We start from the raw sequence: 15,834 nt of genomic DNA on the forward strand, positions 1-15,834 counted from the left end.
ACGCAGGTGGCCGATTGAATTACATCTTACCCTATAGTATCCATTTGAGCTGGCCTATTACTTTGGTCAGAATTGGCGCGCAGTTTTGGCGGGCACAAAGCAGGGTTACATTGTTATGAGCCGATTTCCGATTAGGGTGTGCCCAGCGGCTCGGATAGGTTGGGGCAGCGCCTTAAGCAATAAGCAGGTTATGTGGGGGTCATACAGGAGGTGGCAGGTGTAGCTCAAAATGGAATCAGTCCTCCTCTGCTTGTCCAGGGGCAGGGGATTTTTGTTAAATTTCCTGGGTCCCACATTCCCCCCATTTTCAGAGGATTCTATGCAGGATCCAATCAAGGGTCCAGGTTGCTCTTAGAATGAGCCAGGTGGAATGATTAAACCAGGATTTTAACCAACCTTGTTGCTGTTCTCGCTGCCATTTATATTCCAGCGAAGAAGCAGCATTCTACGTTTAAGGCAGCACATACCCCCCCCCCCCCCACACACACACTCTTTGTTGTAAGAAGACTAAGTCTAATCCCTTTCTATTTTGAAGGACAACCTCAGACTAGGGAGACTTGGAGGTGCGAAATTAGTGAGAACGGTGCAGTCTTAGCTTTAGGGGATTGTCCTTGTCCGGTTGGCTTTTCCATTCTGGAACAAAGTTCTTGAGAACGGTGTGTGGGTCAGCTGGCTGGACGTGGGTGTAGTGGACTCAGGGAGTAATCCTGTCGACCTTGAGAGCGGTGAGAGTGGTCAGGATCACGGTGTAAGGTCCCTTCCAGCGAGGTTGTAGTGTCCGGTGTTGGTATCTCCACACGTACACACATACACCCAGTCACCTGGCCGATATCGATGGGGGTCCGGGGGTGGCCCCGTCTCATAGAGGGCCCTCAGCTTAGGCCACACCTGCTCATGGGTTCATGACATTTGGAGGGAGAAAAGAAGTTGGCGATCATCAAATTCAGCAAGCACCTCAAGTTTTAAAATGGGGATAACAGGTGGAGGAAGACCGAACATGATCTCGTAGGGAGTCAGTCCCATTTTATATGGGGAGTTCCTCACCGTATATAGGGCGAAGGGGAGGAGAGTCACCCAGTCCCCCCCAGACTCCAGGGCTAATTTAGTTAAGGTCTCCTTTAATGTTCTGTTCATCCTCTCTACCTGTCCTGAGCTCTGGGGCCTATATGCACAATCTAATTTCCAATCTGCCCCAAGTACTAGTGCCACTCCCTGTGTTACCTTAGAGAAGAATCCTGGGCCGTTGTCTGACCCAATCTTAACAGGAAAACCATACCTCGGTAAGATGTCTTCCAGCAGTTTCTTGGTCACGGTCTGTGCCGTTTCAGGTTTGGTGGGAAATGCCACTCTCCATCCTGAAAAAGTATCTACAAACACTAATAAATACCTGTATCCGTATTTTCCAGGTTTTACCTCAGTGAAGTCCACTTCCCAGTAGGCTCCTGGGCGGTCCCCCCGGAGCCAGGTGCCTGGGTTAGATCCATGGGCGGTGGCATTAGTTAACTGGCATGAGTGGCAGCTTGCCACCATCTGCTCGATCTTTGCTCGAGAGTCTTTAATAGTGATCTTTGCATGTCGTATGAGGTCTTCCATCTTCCTTGTTCCCGTGTGAGTACTCCGATGCGTTTTGGATAGGACTCGCCCTCCCAGTTCCTCTGGCAAGATGATGCTGGAGTCTGTGGCCCTCCACCAGCCACACAATCACTGGGTCATAGGCAAGGGTTTGATCCAGTGTAAGTCAGCATCACTATAGTTGGGGGTGTCCGGCAGGTTCCGTTCCCCCGGATCAGGTAGCGTGGTTGCTAAGACCTGGGTCACCAAAAGGGACACCTCCTTTGCTTTTAAATCGGCTAGCCGGTTTCCCCTGGCTACTGGCGTGTCTGCCTTTTGGTGCCCCGGACAGTGGATGATGGCTAGGGCCTTGGGCAGCCAGAGGGTCCTCAGGAGTTCAAGAATCTCCGTTTTGTTTTTAACAGTCTTTGTCTCTGTTGTCAGAAGCTCTCTCTCTCTCTGTAAAGGGCTCCGTGAATGGGAGCGGTGGCAAAGGCGTACCTGCTGTCGGTGTAGATGTTTATTCGTTTACCTTCCTCCATGGTCAGCGCCTTGGCCTATGGGATCAGTTCTGCCCATTGAGCCAACATTCAGGCTGTCAATGGCTCCGCCCAGACGGTCTCTGTCTCCGTGGTTATGGTATGGCTGCCCCCGCAAATCGGACCCCTTCTCGGACAAAACTGCTGCCGTCCGTGTACCAGGTGGCATCGGCGTTCGGCAGTGGCTGGTCCTGGAGATCAGCGCTGATTCCGTACACCTGTGCCAAAATTTCTTGACAGTCATGCAGAGGGGGGTCCCAGTCTGGGTTAGGGAGTAGCGTTGCCAGATTCAGGGTTGTCGGTGGCTTAAATAAAATTCTGGTGGGGTTTAGCAGGAGGCTCTGATAGTGGGTCAGATGGGCATTGCTGATCCAGCTGTCTGGGGGCTGTTGAGTACCCCTTTAATAGCGTGTGGGGTGGTAACATGCAGTTCTTCCGGACTTTTTCTATAATAGACTCGTTCTGCTATTATCACTAAGTCCTGCAAGCTCTTCTCTCCCAGTCTCTCTACTCTTTGTAATTTCTTTATAATGTTCAGAGCGGCCTGGTTAACAAAAGCCATGATAATTGCGGCCTTTGTTTCCGGGGCTTCTGGGTTCATAGGGGTGTACTGCCTAAAAGCCTCTATTGCTCCCTCTAAGAAGGCTGCTGGACTCTCATCCTTACCCTGTCTCACATCATAGCCCTTGGCCAGATTGGTCGTCTTGCACGCGGCAGCCTGGAGACCTGCCATTAGAGTCTGGCGGTGGACCCGGAGTCTCTCCTTACCTTCAGGCAGTTGTGTGCTTTGGGGAGTAAAAACGGGTTTTAGCCAAGGAGGGGAATTCTCGATCATGTCCTGCCAGGCCAGGATGTTGGGCATCTGGTCAGGGTGGCCATCTGGTTTGTCCCTGAAGTTCACGGCCTTAACCTGTAAGATAATAGGTAGGTGAAAATTTCCTTCTCGGGGCCATCCCACATCAAAGGTTGGCCATTCTGATATGCAATAAATTTGGAATCTCTCTCTCTGTATGTCTATGCTCAGAATAAGAGCTCTTTCCCTAACATCCGAGAAGTGGGAGAGCATAAGAGACAAGGGTATGGTTTGCATCTGCCCCATTATGTCCCCCGTCCACACCAAGGCACAGACAGTTATGACAGTTCACAAATAACACAGTCAAACACACAGTTAACAAGAACACAGTAACACAGACCAGCACACAAACAGGTAACACAGACCAGCACGCAAACAGGTAACAAGAACACAGTAACAGACAAACGTTCTAGTGCGGCTGCGGAGACAAGACAGAAAGTAATCCGAAGGGCTGGCAGCCAGCCCTCCTTACAGATGAGGACCCCCGTCCTCCTTACAGATGAGGACCCCCGTCCTCCATACAGATAAGGACCCCTGTCCTCCTTACGGATGAGGACCCCGTCCTCCATACGGATGAGGACCCCCCGTCCTACTTACGGATGAGGACCCCCGTCCTCTTACGGATGAGGACCCTGTCCTCCATACGGATGAGGACCCCCGTCATCCTTACGGATGAGGACCCCCATCCTCCATACAGATGAGGACCCCATCCTCCTTTCATATGAGGACCCCCGTCCACCATACAGATGAGGACCTCCGTCCTCCTTACAGATAGGACCTCCATCCTCCAGGCAGGGGCAAGGGACGTCTCCTCAAGACCCCCGGTTGATGGCCCACCAGCGCATCCGCCTAAGCCAATGCCGACCTAATACAGATTGGAATTCCTACAGGTTAGAGCTCTCAGAGAATACGCGTGCAAAAGGTGGAAAAAGTTGAGTGCACTCACCACGCGTGAAATCCTCCGGATAAGGTCCTGGAGGTCTCTCAGATCCCGGACGAGCCCCCAAATGTTGTGGCCAAGATTAAGAATCCGAGAAACCACTGAGGAGCCGACACCGATGCAAACACACAAGGGTTTATTCACAAGCTGGAGCGTGGCTCTAAGTATACCCGACACAGCAGAGCAGGGACTTGGACCCCGAGACTAAGAGGCATAGCAGCTTTATAGGGGCCAGGGGCCCATGGGATACACAGAAAGTTGCACAGTCATGTCGGTCCACACTCAGGTGGCTGATTGAATTACATCTTACCCTATAGTATCCATTTGAGCTGGCCTATTACTTTGGTCAGAATTGGTGCGCAGTTTTGGCGGGCACAAAGCAGGGTTACATTGTTATGAGCCGATTTCCGATTAGGGTGTGCCCAGCGGCTCGACTAGGGTGGGGCAGCACCTTAAATAATAAGCAGGTTATGTAGGAGTCATACAGGAGGTGGCAGGTGTAGCACAAAACGGAATCAGTCCTGCTCTGCTTGTCCAGGTGTAGGGGATTTTTGTTAAATTTCCTGGGTCCCGAGATCCGTGGGTGGCGCAGCGGTTTAGCGCCTGCCTTTGGCCAGGGGCGTGATGCTGGAGACCCGGAATTGAATCCCACGTCGGGCTCCCGGTGCATGGAGCCTGCTTCTCCCTCTGCCTATGTCTCTGCCTCTCTATCTCTCTCTCGCTGTGTGACTATCATAAACAAATAAAAAGAAATTTCCTGGGTCCCACACTGACTGCTTGTACACTTCGCTTCTAACAGGCCTAGGTTCAATGCGTGACAGAAGTGGTGTGAGAGGCAATTGGAAGGTGCAGGCCAGGAGACAAGTGTCTTCAACCTCAATTCAGCGACTACCGAGGAATTCCTCTCATACATTGGCACTACATACTAACTTCCATACAAGAGAAGCTAGTTGAACGCAGTGTCCAGGGGAACTTGATTCTGAGAGGTGAGACCACACGCAGTCCCTCACAGTTCCACACTGCCTGCAGATAGAGTATCGAACATCCTCACTAGAGATGTATGCCAGAAGCTCATGGGACGCAGGGGGCAAGTTGCAGTCTTCAATGGTTGTCTCTAGGTGCAGCAGAGCGGTATTCATTGAACCTCCTGACTTACCGCACCGAGCCATGCGTCCTTTTGAGAGCTGAGCTCAAGACAGGACCCTGCCGCATCCTGCCTGACTGTAGACGTAGCTGCCAACATCCTTATGTTAGGTGCTGGGAGAGGTTGTGAGAAAAGCATGTGGAAGCGTTGGGCCTGAACTCACGTGTATTTGAGTTGAATACAGCGATTTCCAATGACCTTCTTCAATCAGAGTGTAGCTAGTTTCCAACTCCCGTGTACGAGTGGGTAGCAGACATCTGCCTCCCATGCATACACAATTCTGAGAGTTGAGCTTAGACCTCTACCCCCACATCCTGCCTGCAGGTACTCTTCACTTCTAAAAGGCCTAGGCTTGCTGCGTGACGGAAGTGTTGGGAGAGGTAAGTGGAATGTCCCGGCACACAAGACTAGTGCCTCCAAGCTCAATCCAGCGATTTCCTAGTAATTCCTGTGGTAGACTGGTGCTACATACTAAGTTCCATACGTGAGAAGGTAGCTGATCGCCTTGTCCAAAAGCATCTTACTTCTGAGAGTTGAGCTCACCCTCAGTCCCTCACAGTTCCACACTGCCTGCAGAGTGAGTTTCGCACGTCTTCACCAGAGACGTTTGCCAGAGGCTTCTGAGACGCAAGTTAACAATGCAGACCTGGACGGTATCTCCAGGTGCAGTAGAGTGGTAATCTTGGAACATCCTGACTCAGAATACTGCTACCTTCTCACTGCCATAAGAACGCAGCTAGTTGAGAGTTGGCTTATAGCCATGCTTCCCTTTGAGAGCTGACGTCAGGGCAGAACCCTCCCGCATCCTGCCTGACTGTAGACGTAGCTGCTAACATCCTTATGTTAGGTTGCTGGGAGAGGTTGGGAGAAAAGCATGTGTAAGCATTGGGCCTGGACTCCCGTGTATCTGAGTTGAATACAGCGATTTCCAACGGCTTTCCTCAACCAGAGTGTAGCTAGGTTCCAAATCCCATGTCCGAGTGGGTAGCAGACATCTGCCTCCCATGCATACACACTTCTGAGAGTTGAGCTTATGGCCTGTACCTCCACATCCTGCCTGCAGGTACACTTCGCTTCTAAAAGGGCTATGCTCGCTGCGTGACAGAAGTGTTGGGAGAGGTAATTGGAATGTCCCGGCACACAAGACTAGTGCCTCCAAGCTCAATCCAGCGATTTCCTAGTAATTCCTGTGGCAGAATGGTGCTACATACTAAGTTCCATATGTGAGAAGGTAGCTGATCGCCTTGTCCAAAAGCACCTTACTTCTGAGACTTGAGCTCACCCTCAGTCCCTCACAGTTCCACACTGCCTGCAGAGTGAGTTTCACTCGTCTTCACCAGAGACGTTTGCCAGAGGCTTCTGAGACGCAAGTTAACAATGCAGACCTGGACGGTATCTCCAGGTGCAGTAGAGTGGTAATCTTGGAACCTTCTGACTGAGAATACTACCTTCTCACTGCCATAAGAACGCAGCTAGTTGAGAGTTGGCTTCTAGGCATGCTTCCCTGTGAGAGCTGAGGTCAGGGCACAACCCTCCCTCATCCTGCCTCACTGTAGACGTAGCTGCTAACATCCTCATGGTAGTTGCTGGGAGAGGTTGTGAGAAAAGCATGTGGAATCGTTGTGCCTGAACTCACGTGTATCTGAGTTGAATACAGCGATTTCCAAAGACCTTCTTCAATCAGAGTGTAGCTAGGTTCCAACTCCCATGTCCGAGTGCGTAGCATTCATCTGCCTCCCATGCATACACACTTCTGAGAGTTGAGCTTATGGCCTGTACCTCCACATCCTGCCTGCAGGTAACCTCGCTTCTAAAAGGCCTAGGCTCGCTGCGTGACGGAAGTGTTGGGAGAGGTAATTGGAATGTCCCGGCACACAAGACTAGTGCCTCCAAGCTCAACCCAGGCTGCCCAAACAACACATGACTTAGTGAAAAAATTCTCATTAGAAAATATTTTGAAAAAAAATATTTTGAATGTAAGAAAAATGTAAACATATTAAAAACATGAGTGTGATTCAGCAAAAGCAGTGTTTAGAGGGAAATTTACATCATATCAGAAAAAAAGATCCAAAATCAATACCCTAAACTTCTTCCTCAAGAAATGAGAGTAAAAGAACAATTTTAAATCTAAAGCAAACAGAAGAGAAGACATAATAAAAATTACAGAATACATAAAACTGAAAACAAGAAAATAATGAGGAAAATCAACAAAATCAAAAGGTAGTTCTTTGAGAAGACTAAGAAAATTGAAAAGCCATAGGCAGTCTAACAAAAATGAAGGAGAGAAGACATAAATCACAAATATCAGAAATGAGAAAGTGTCATCACTTCGGATCTCATGGACCTTAAAAGGATTATAATGGAATAATACAGATAGTTCCATGCCCTCAAATTTAATGATATAGATGAAATAGAATAATTGAAAAGCACAAACCAAAACTCAAACAAGGAGAAATCAATCATTGAAATGGACCTATAGCTATTAAATAATTTGATGACCTACTAATAACCAGAGCAGGGAAATGCATTACAAAAAAGGAAAACCATAGTCAATATCCTTCTTTAATACAGATGCAGAAGCTCTCAACAAACTATTTGTATATAAAATCCAATAATATATTAAAGTATTATACTTGGGGCACCCAGGTTGGCTCAGATGGTTGAGTGTCTGCATTGGGCTCAGGTCATGATCTGCACGTATTACTGTTAGCAATGGGAAAAAAATAAAATAAATGTAAATAAAATATAAAAAGGAAAAAATATATAAAAAGAATTATACACTTTAATTGCTCCACCAGTATCAAATCTATTTTTTAATAAATTTATTTTTTATTGGTGTTCAATTTGTTAACATACAGAATAACACCCAGTGCTCATCCTGTCAAGTGCCCACCTCAGTACCCGCCACCCAGTCACCCCCACCCCCCGCCCACCTCCCCTTCCACCACCACTAGTTCGTTTCCCAGATATCGTTTACTTTAAAGGACAGTACTGATGCTTTATTTTGGTTATCTCTTCCTAAATACAAAATACATCTTAAAGGATGTTCCTCTGCCTTGTGTTCTGGGAGAAGCATATCTTTGAACTACTTTTATCCTGATTGTTCTTTCCTTATGTCCATGTTATCAGATTTAAATTTCACAGTATTATGTAGCTATGAGTTTGGATGGTTTATTTTCATTCTTTTTCTTATTCAATATAAACTTTTAGAAAGTACAGCTGAAATGATTTCCGAAAGTCGGCTTTGTGATTTCCGGGACTCATTTACCTTTTGAACTTGCTTTCCTGAGAACATTTCTATTTGTTATCATTAGTAAAAATCAATTTCTTGAAGCTCATTGCTTTAACAGACTAATTTCCTTTTCTTTACTCTGTTTATATTTAGGGGGTCCTCCCTCAAACTTGCCTCTCTCCACCTTTGAATAATGCCCTAGGTGCCTTTAATTAATCCCATGTTATATATACAACTATATGTGTAAGTACGCCGTAGCTAATGTTTTTGTCCTTATTTGGTTCACAGAGAATGGTACTACTAGCCATTTCTAAACAACTTATTTGTTACTTATTATTCTTTCTAAAAAGTCAGGACCTTCTAAAGTTGTTGGCATAATAAGCAAACAATCTACTTATTCTATTTGAAGGCTTTCTTTTTTTTCATCTGCCTCCTTGATATCTGGAGGAAGACTTAGTTATTTAAGCATCATATCCAACTCATAATTTAAGAAAGTGCAATGCAGGTATTTTCAAAGGGCTAATATTTTTTGTTTGTTTGTTTCTCTCTTCTTTCAGTGGGATGTCACCTTTGCTGTCTTTCATTCTCATTACTTCCCAAGTTGCCTCTCATATTTTGCAGTTTTTACATACTTATCACTAAATAATTGGTTTCTTGAACATTCCTTTTGACTTCTTTGAACTACCAGGATGGAGGCCACTGGATGGATAGTTTTGCTTTCTCATTATTAAATACAGTTCCTAACAATATGGAAAATTAGGATCCTAGCTCACAGAGAATGCAACTTTTTGAAGCAGGGCTCTGTCTTAGCCAACCCCAAAAATATGTGGCATTGACTTAACAGCTGCATGGCAAAAAGTGAGAAAACTAATACTGGAGACTTTAAAAACAGTAATCCATGTTTGTAACAGAAAAGATTTACTTAATCATCATCTGCAACAAGGAAGAAAAAAGAAAACAAACAAACAGACAAAAAAACCCACATGTATTTGCTGGGTCAAAGTTCCAGGGGAGAAACTAGAAACAGGACTCAGAATATGAACCCTTGCTAGGTTGTGCGAGCTTCTGTGGGCTGGATTAAAACCCATGTGGGAAGAGATGGGTTTATACCTAAACGAACTGGCCAGCTGGTGGGCACAGATGAAGGGATGAAGGGCTTTCTAAGCTGAAGCCACCGATTCTAACTCCAAACAATGGAAGATCCAGAGTTTCAGTAAAATATCTTTATTGGACAGTGTGAGAGAAAGGGAGAGAGAGAGAGAAGAGAGAGAGGGAGGGAGGAAGGGAGCACGAGAGAGTGCTCAAATTTGAGAACTGAATTGAGGTGGGGCACATGGGAGCAAAGCAGCAGAAAATAAAGCAGATTTGATACATATGATTGGGGAAAACTGCCTGCCATTAGTGACAAATGCAATGTCTAGTGAACTTGAACTTGTGAAGGGATCTTGTTAGCAAAGAAACCATGAGGTTGAACTAAACGCACCACTGACTTTTGGAATCACAGACCATTAGTCTTCCATAAGCAGTAGTCTTTAGAGGGAGTATGATACCAAGGATGGAGGGCCCCAGAATACCCGTTCACAGAAGCTGTGACCAAAGAGCACAACAGAGAAAGAAGAGTTTCTTGACATGTAGAGCCAGGGGTCATGACAAACAATGGGCAGGATAGTTCTTCCAGGAGAAAAGAGCCAGGGCCTCATAAATGCTGGTGTTAATTTTTATTGTGACAGCCCAACAAATGGGGCCTTGTTAGAAACATGAGTCTTAATTGTCGTCAAATTTTTAAAAATTTTTTCAAATTAAAGAATTTGACTTGATTCCCTTATATTTGAGAAGAAGGGTGACTTCCAAAATGACTCAAAGGCCACACGTTATTATTATTTATCATCTATACTCCAACAGAGGCTATATTGTCTATTACAAAGTATATCCTTTCCCTCTTCTCTACTAATCTGAACATGTAGATAAATGCACCCAGGCACGTGCACATACATATCCATGGATAATTCTCTAAGAGTATAGCTACTTATATCAATGTTGAGAATTATAACTGGTATGTATACGGACGCACATTGCTTTCCTTTGTATAAGGACATATTTTGTCTACTACCTGTAGGCATTGCTAAGTACAAAGAGAAAATTCATTTTTATGAATAAAGAAGACTTCTGGAAACAAGATAGGTGATTACACAGGGAAGAGGTGGGAATTTCTCAGTGACGTGGAAATGCACACTTATATACTTATTATATACTGGATACTCTGTTTTGTGTTAAAAAATTTTATTCACAGTAACTACATGAGAATATTATTGTCCACATTTAAATGAGGAAATATGACAAAAATGAATTTTTTCTTCACTTTGCACAACCGATAAGTAATAGACTGAGATATATTTTATAAGTGAAAGAGGTACTAGATTGACTCAATGTAGGGATGACTTAACAAAAGGACCTTCAGGAAAATCAGGTTACTCAAAAAGGACACAGAAGTTATTCAGGGATCATTTTACAAGAAAGAGTCAAAACTAGTATGGGGGGGGTGCAGACGGGACTCCAGCTCCCTCTCTGCTGGTTTTCTGCTAGGCCCCATTTACTCATGTTCCACATTTTGCCTCTGAATAAGCCAAAGACCCCACTTCCAGGGGAAGCAAGAAAGTTAATCATTCTCTGAATTTTGCCCTAGGCCCCAAACACCTGATAACACCTAACAAGAGCCAGATCCCAAACACGTTCCAGGACTTAGCTTCAAACCAACCTGGGCTGATACTTGGCATCAATGCTTTGATTATTTATGGAGTAGCACCTATTGTTCACTTCACATCTGCCCTTGATTGGAACCTACCCTGAATTCCTGGAAGAATGTGTACCCTCGAACCTTTCCTAATATAACCCCTTAGCTCTACATGACATCAAGATTCACTCTCCTTTCCAAGTCCAGACACTCTGTCTGCTATACCTGTCATTTACACTACACGATAACCTCTCTTTTCAGTTCCTCTGGTTCATGTTTGAGTCCTCCCCTACACGCAGCCAAGGACCCGCTTGGCTAGTCCTGTGGGACCTGCTCCTGGGTTCTGACTGGGTCTGCTTGCTTCAAAACTATTATTATATAATAATATTACCAACTTTTATTTTAGCATGGAATTTAGATCAAAATACTGCATATCAGCTACAAACACATTGATTTTTGAAATAAATTTACCTTTCTAATCATCATAGAAAGTCTGATTTAGTATACAATATTTTATTTTTTGGGAAAGTTATGGATTTATACAGCTGATTGGAGTAGCCCTTAAAACCTTGTAATTAGGGATCCCTGGGTGGCGCAGTGGTTTGGCGCCTGCCTTTGGCCCAGGGCGCGATCCTGGAGACCCGGGATCGAATCCCACGTCGGGCTCCCGGTGCCTGGAGCCTGTTTCTCCCTCTGCCTGTGTCTCTGCCTCTCTCTCTCTGTGACTATCATAAATAAATAAATTAAAAAAAAAAAACCTTGTAATTACAAATCTAAAATCTGAACATTAGACAAATTATTGAAGGAATCTTTGATCGATAATGACTGATTTTGTGAATGATTATGCAATTCATTAGTCTAAATTCTTTTAAACATTGCCTGCTAAAACATTATCTCTAGGTAAATTATTGATGTATTCCTTTAGTGAGAATATTATATGCAATTTAAACACCAACTATTTTAGCAGAGATTATTTTTTTAATTGGCTCAACTGCTGATTGTAATCAACAATTAATTTTTCCAAAAAAAAAAACAATTAATTTTTCCCTTTAAGAATCTGAAGTCTGATATCCCAGACACATACATTAGGCAAAATAGAACTTTAAAAAAAAAAGACTATATGATGATTCTAAGACATGGGGAAGCAATATAATACAAAACTATAAAAGGATGAACATTTAGATGGATTATAAATGCAACCATTTCATGAATACTTTAAAATATTGTAGAAAAGAAAAAAATCAAAGCATTTTTTTCAAAATATTTTAATGACAAAAATATATTTCTGACAGTGTAAAGGAAAATCTAGTTGTCTATATCTGCCCTGCCATATGCATATAATAACCCTGGAAACCAGTGAGTGACAGTGACAAATGTTAATGACTCACAGGTCTATGCATTTTTGGCTGCTTCTCTACTAAACTATATGCTGTAATTTGCGGAGATGACCTCTGCTAGATTTAGCTGTGATTAGCCACAGATTAAGTGTGGGATTAAAGTCTCCTCATTCTAGGACACAACCTGAAGGAGCTCCTCTCCTCTGGGACATGGGGTTTTAGGGAAGAGGAAGGATTCAGAGGAGTAAACAGAAACATACAGTGCCTCTTCCTGTTTCTGCTCAGAACAAGCAGAAACCACTCCAGCTCAGGGAACTCCTGTGCCCTTGTTCCAGGGCTCATTTGGAACAGTTCTACCCCAAAGTTATGTCAGGTGACAGTTTTACCAAATTTCATCCCACTATTTTACATGGGCTGAATATTTTGCATCTGCAATAACAGCCGAATGCCTGAACCATGAGTCTCTAATGCAAATACCACGCTGTTGAGGTTTTGTCCTGGCAACATTCTACATCTGGTGCCACTCTTGGCATCAGTCTGGTTCTGTCGTGATCATACACAATATTCCGCTGGCAACTTCGATGTTCATAATGCCTTGCATTTATGTCTTGCTTCAGCGTCTGAGAGTCTATTTTTTATTTTATTTTATTTTTTTTTTTTTTTAATTTTTATTTATTTATGATAGTCACAGAGAGAGAGAGAGAGAGGCAGAGACACAGGCAGAGGGAGAAGCAGGCTCCATGCACCGGGAGCCCGATGTGGGATTCGATCCCGGGTCTCCAGGATCGCGCCCTGGGCCAAAGGCAGGCGCCAAACCGCTGCGCCACCCAGGGATCCCTGAGAGTCTATTATGACTCTTGAGCACTCTACTGGGTTTATCGTTGCTGGACCTGGATGTAGGATGCAAGCTGGATGAGACACTCCTCTGTGTGTTTCCTCACTTTGGGATCCAGGATGAAGGGGCCTATCTTACATGGGATGTGTTCCCAGAGTGGTGAGTGGAAACACACATCTCTAAAAACCTCTTCTCGGTAATGGTAAATCTGTTCTATTTGCATTCCAGTGGCAAAAAAAAGAAGAAGAAAGAAGGAAAGAAGGAAAGGAAAGGAAAGGAAAGGAAAGGAAAGGAAAGGAAAGGAAAGGAAAGGAAAAAAAGAAAGAAAGAAAGAAAGAAAGAAAGAAAGAAAGAAAGAAAGAAAGAAAGAAAGAAAGAGAAAAAAGAAAGAGAAAAAGAAAAAAGAAAAAAAGAAAAAGAAAAGAAAAAGAAAAAGAAAAAGAAAAAGAAAAGGAAAAGGAAAAAAAATACCTGGTCAAGGCAAAGTTCACTGGAAAAGTAGAGTTTTTTTTCTCCATATTAAACCATGGCAAGAGTGAGGAAAAGAGAAGTATCATGAATAAATAATACAAAATAGATAAATATCCCTGCATTTTTTATGTGCATTAGATCTACTTTATTTCATAAATAAGTATTCTTGAGAAATTATTTCACGAAGCTAGATGACACCATTATCAAGCTGGCTCATGTAAGCCTCTCTATTTTGTAAAATTAATGCTATAGTAGTGTATACAAATCATCAATTTTAAATCTATAGCTTTCAATCTCTACACAATAGAACAATGCAAAGAAGACTGATGTTTCTGAAACAGAAGGCTGAGACAATTATTAAATAATTATAATTATAGTGATAAGTATTCAAAGTGTGAATGTTTCTAAACATGTTGTGCATCTGGCTAATCAATGTCTCCACCTATATGTTAAGATGTGTTGGAAGATGAAATTATTGATATTTTCTGCTTTCAAAGGCATGGCAGTAGCAGAGGATTTGAAGATTATTTGTTATGTGACTAATATTATGCATACGGTCATCGAAAAAAAAAAGCTGTCCTTACCTACGTGCGAGGTGTCATGGATTTCATCACCAAGGAAGGATGTGTGCAATGATGGCAATTGCTATTTTTAAGCTTTGACAAAAATCTAGAATGTTATGAATCAGAATGATTCTGTAACGACTTTGAAATAAATCTGTGCACAAGTAGTTAGACATGCCTACAGGAGACATTTTGCCACTAAACTTCTTTGAATGTGAAAAGTCACTAATTGTTTTGCATTGATATTTTATTAAAACATGGCATAAACTAGATTTAATTTATACATTAAAAACTAGAATCCTTGTTCATAAGACTGGTAGACACCATTTCTTAGGCACACACAATGGGAATGAATATTACAGATACCGCCTTTTAAACTCAGACCAATCTCAAGAATTCTAAAATCACACAAAATGTTTTTATACCTGTAATAGGTATACCTATTACACCGAAAGCCTTAACTGTTTGCTTAGGGAGTAGTGAGCGGTCCTCCAAAACCTGTCTTTCCTTCCTTCTGGGAACATGGGAACAACATATTTCTCTCTCTTCCCTCCCAGGGAGGAGTGTCTACCTAAGCAAATTACCTATGGAGTGTGAGCAGAAGTGATGTTTTCCACTTCCATGTTGAGTCCTCAGGATTGTGGCCTTATCCTCTCCACTGACAGAGCTGCTAGGGACCAAGCTGATTCAGCTTTGAGACAATGGAAATGCTGTATGGGATGTGGTTTCATGACGCTGGAGATATCCAAGCTGCCAAGTGTCCATGTAGAACAAAATTGTTTTGTGAATGTTGACAATTAATTTAGAACTATTACATAAAAGTGAAATAAACTTGCCTATTTTTTTCCAAACACTGTGATTATGAGGCTTATATAAACACCAAAGAACTCATTATGGTCATCTGATTTAGCAATAAGGTGTAGCAATTTTAATGCGACCTTCTTACATGGCACATACAAAGAGAGGTGCTAAGATACAACCTTCTCATAATCTCTCTTCTTTTTCACTTTCTTTTCACATAGGTTAGCGAGTAGTATGTTTTTGGTAACAAAAAGGATGGATCTCATTTTATGTGATTTTGCTAAATCACACAAGATCAATATGCCAGGGGCAGCCCTGGTGGCGCAGCAGTTTGGCGCCGCCTGCAGCCCAGGGTGTGATCCTGGAGGCCCCGGATCGAGTACCACGTCGGGCTCCCTGCATGGAGCCTGCTTCTCCCTCTGCCTCTCTCTCTCTTTCTGAATAAATAAATAAATCTTAAAAAAAAAAAAAGATCAATATGTCAAACATCAAAAAGTACTATTGCTAAGTAATATAGCAATAAAAACATATCAGTTTTGATGTTTCTCATTTAATGGTAAAATTAGTTACCACAAATTTCTTTTCAACTTCATGTTTAAAGGTCGTCTTTTCAAAAAGAGATGTTTCACAGATGGAATGTATTTGAAAAATTCACTAGAAAACAAATACTCTTCAAAATGACACTTGGAAGGATTATACACAAAGCCTAAAGATTCTTATTGATAATACACACAAAAAAAGGTCACTCTTCCGTGTTTTAACTGCTTATCTTGAAATGTAGGGCACTTGGGTGGCTCAGTCTGTTGAACGTCTTCCAGTCGCGTCATAATCCCAGGG

General features: G+C 43.2%; 1 long non-coding RNA gene across 1 annotated transcript; it reads right to left on the reverse strand.

The window, feature by feature from the left end:
- Positions 1–2,803: 2,803 nt before the first annotated feature.
- LOC144293113 (uncharacterized) lies at positions 2,804–15,820 on the reverse strand. The gene is made up of 3 exons (XR_013360613.1): positions 15,731–15,820; positions 14,781–14,946; positions 2,804–3,000 (listed from the first exon to the last, which is right to left on the reverse strand). It is a non-coding gene; the product is annotated as an uncharacterized LOC144293113 (long non-coding RNA).
- Positions 15,821–15,834: the final 14 nt, after the last annotated feature.

The sequence above is a fragment of the Canis aureus genome, chromosome 21, assembly GCF_053574225.1.
Source record: "Canis aureus isolate CA01 chromosome 21, VMU_Caureus_v.1.0, whole genome shotgun sequence".
Taxonomy (NCBI): domain Eukaryota; kingdom Metazoa; phylum Chordata; class Mammalia; order Carnivora; family Canidae; genus Canis; species Canis aureus.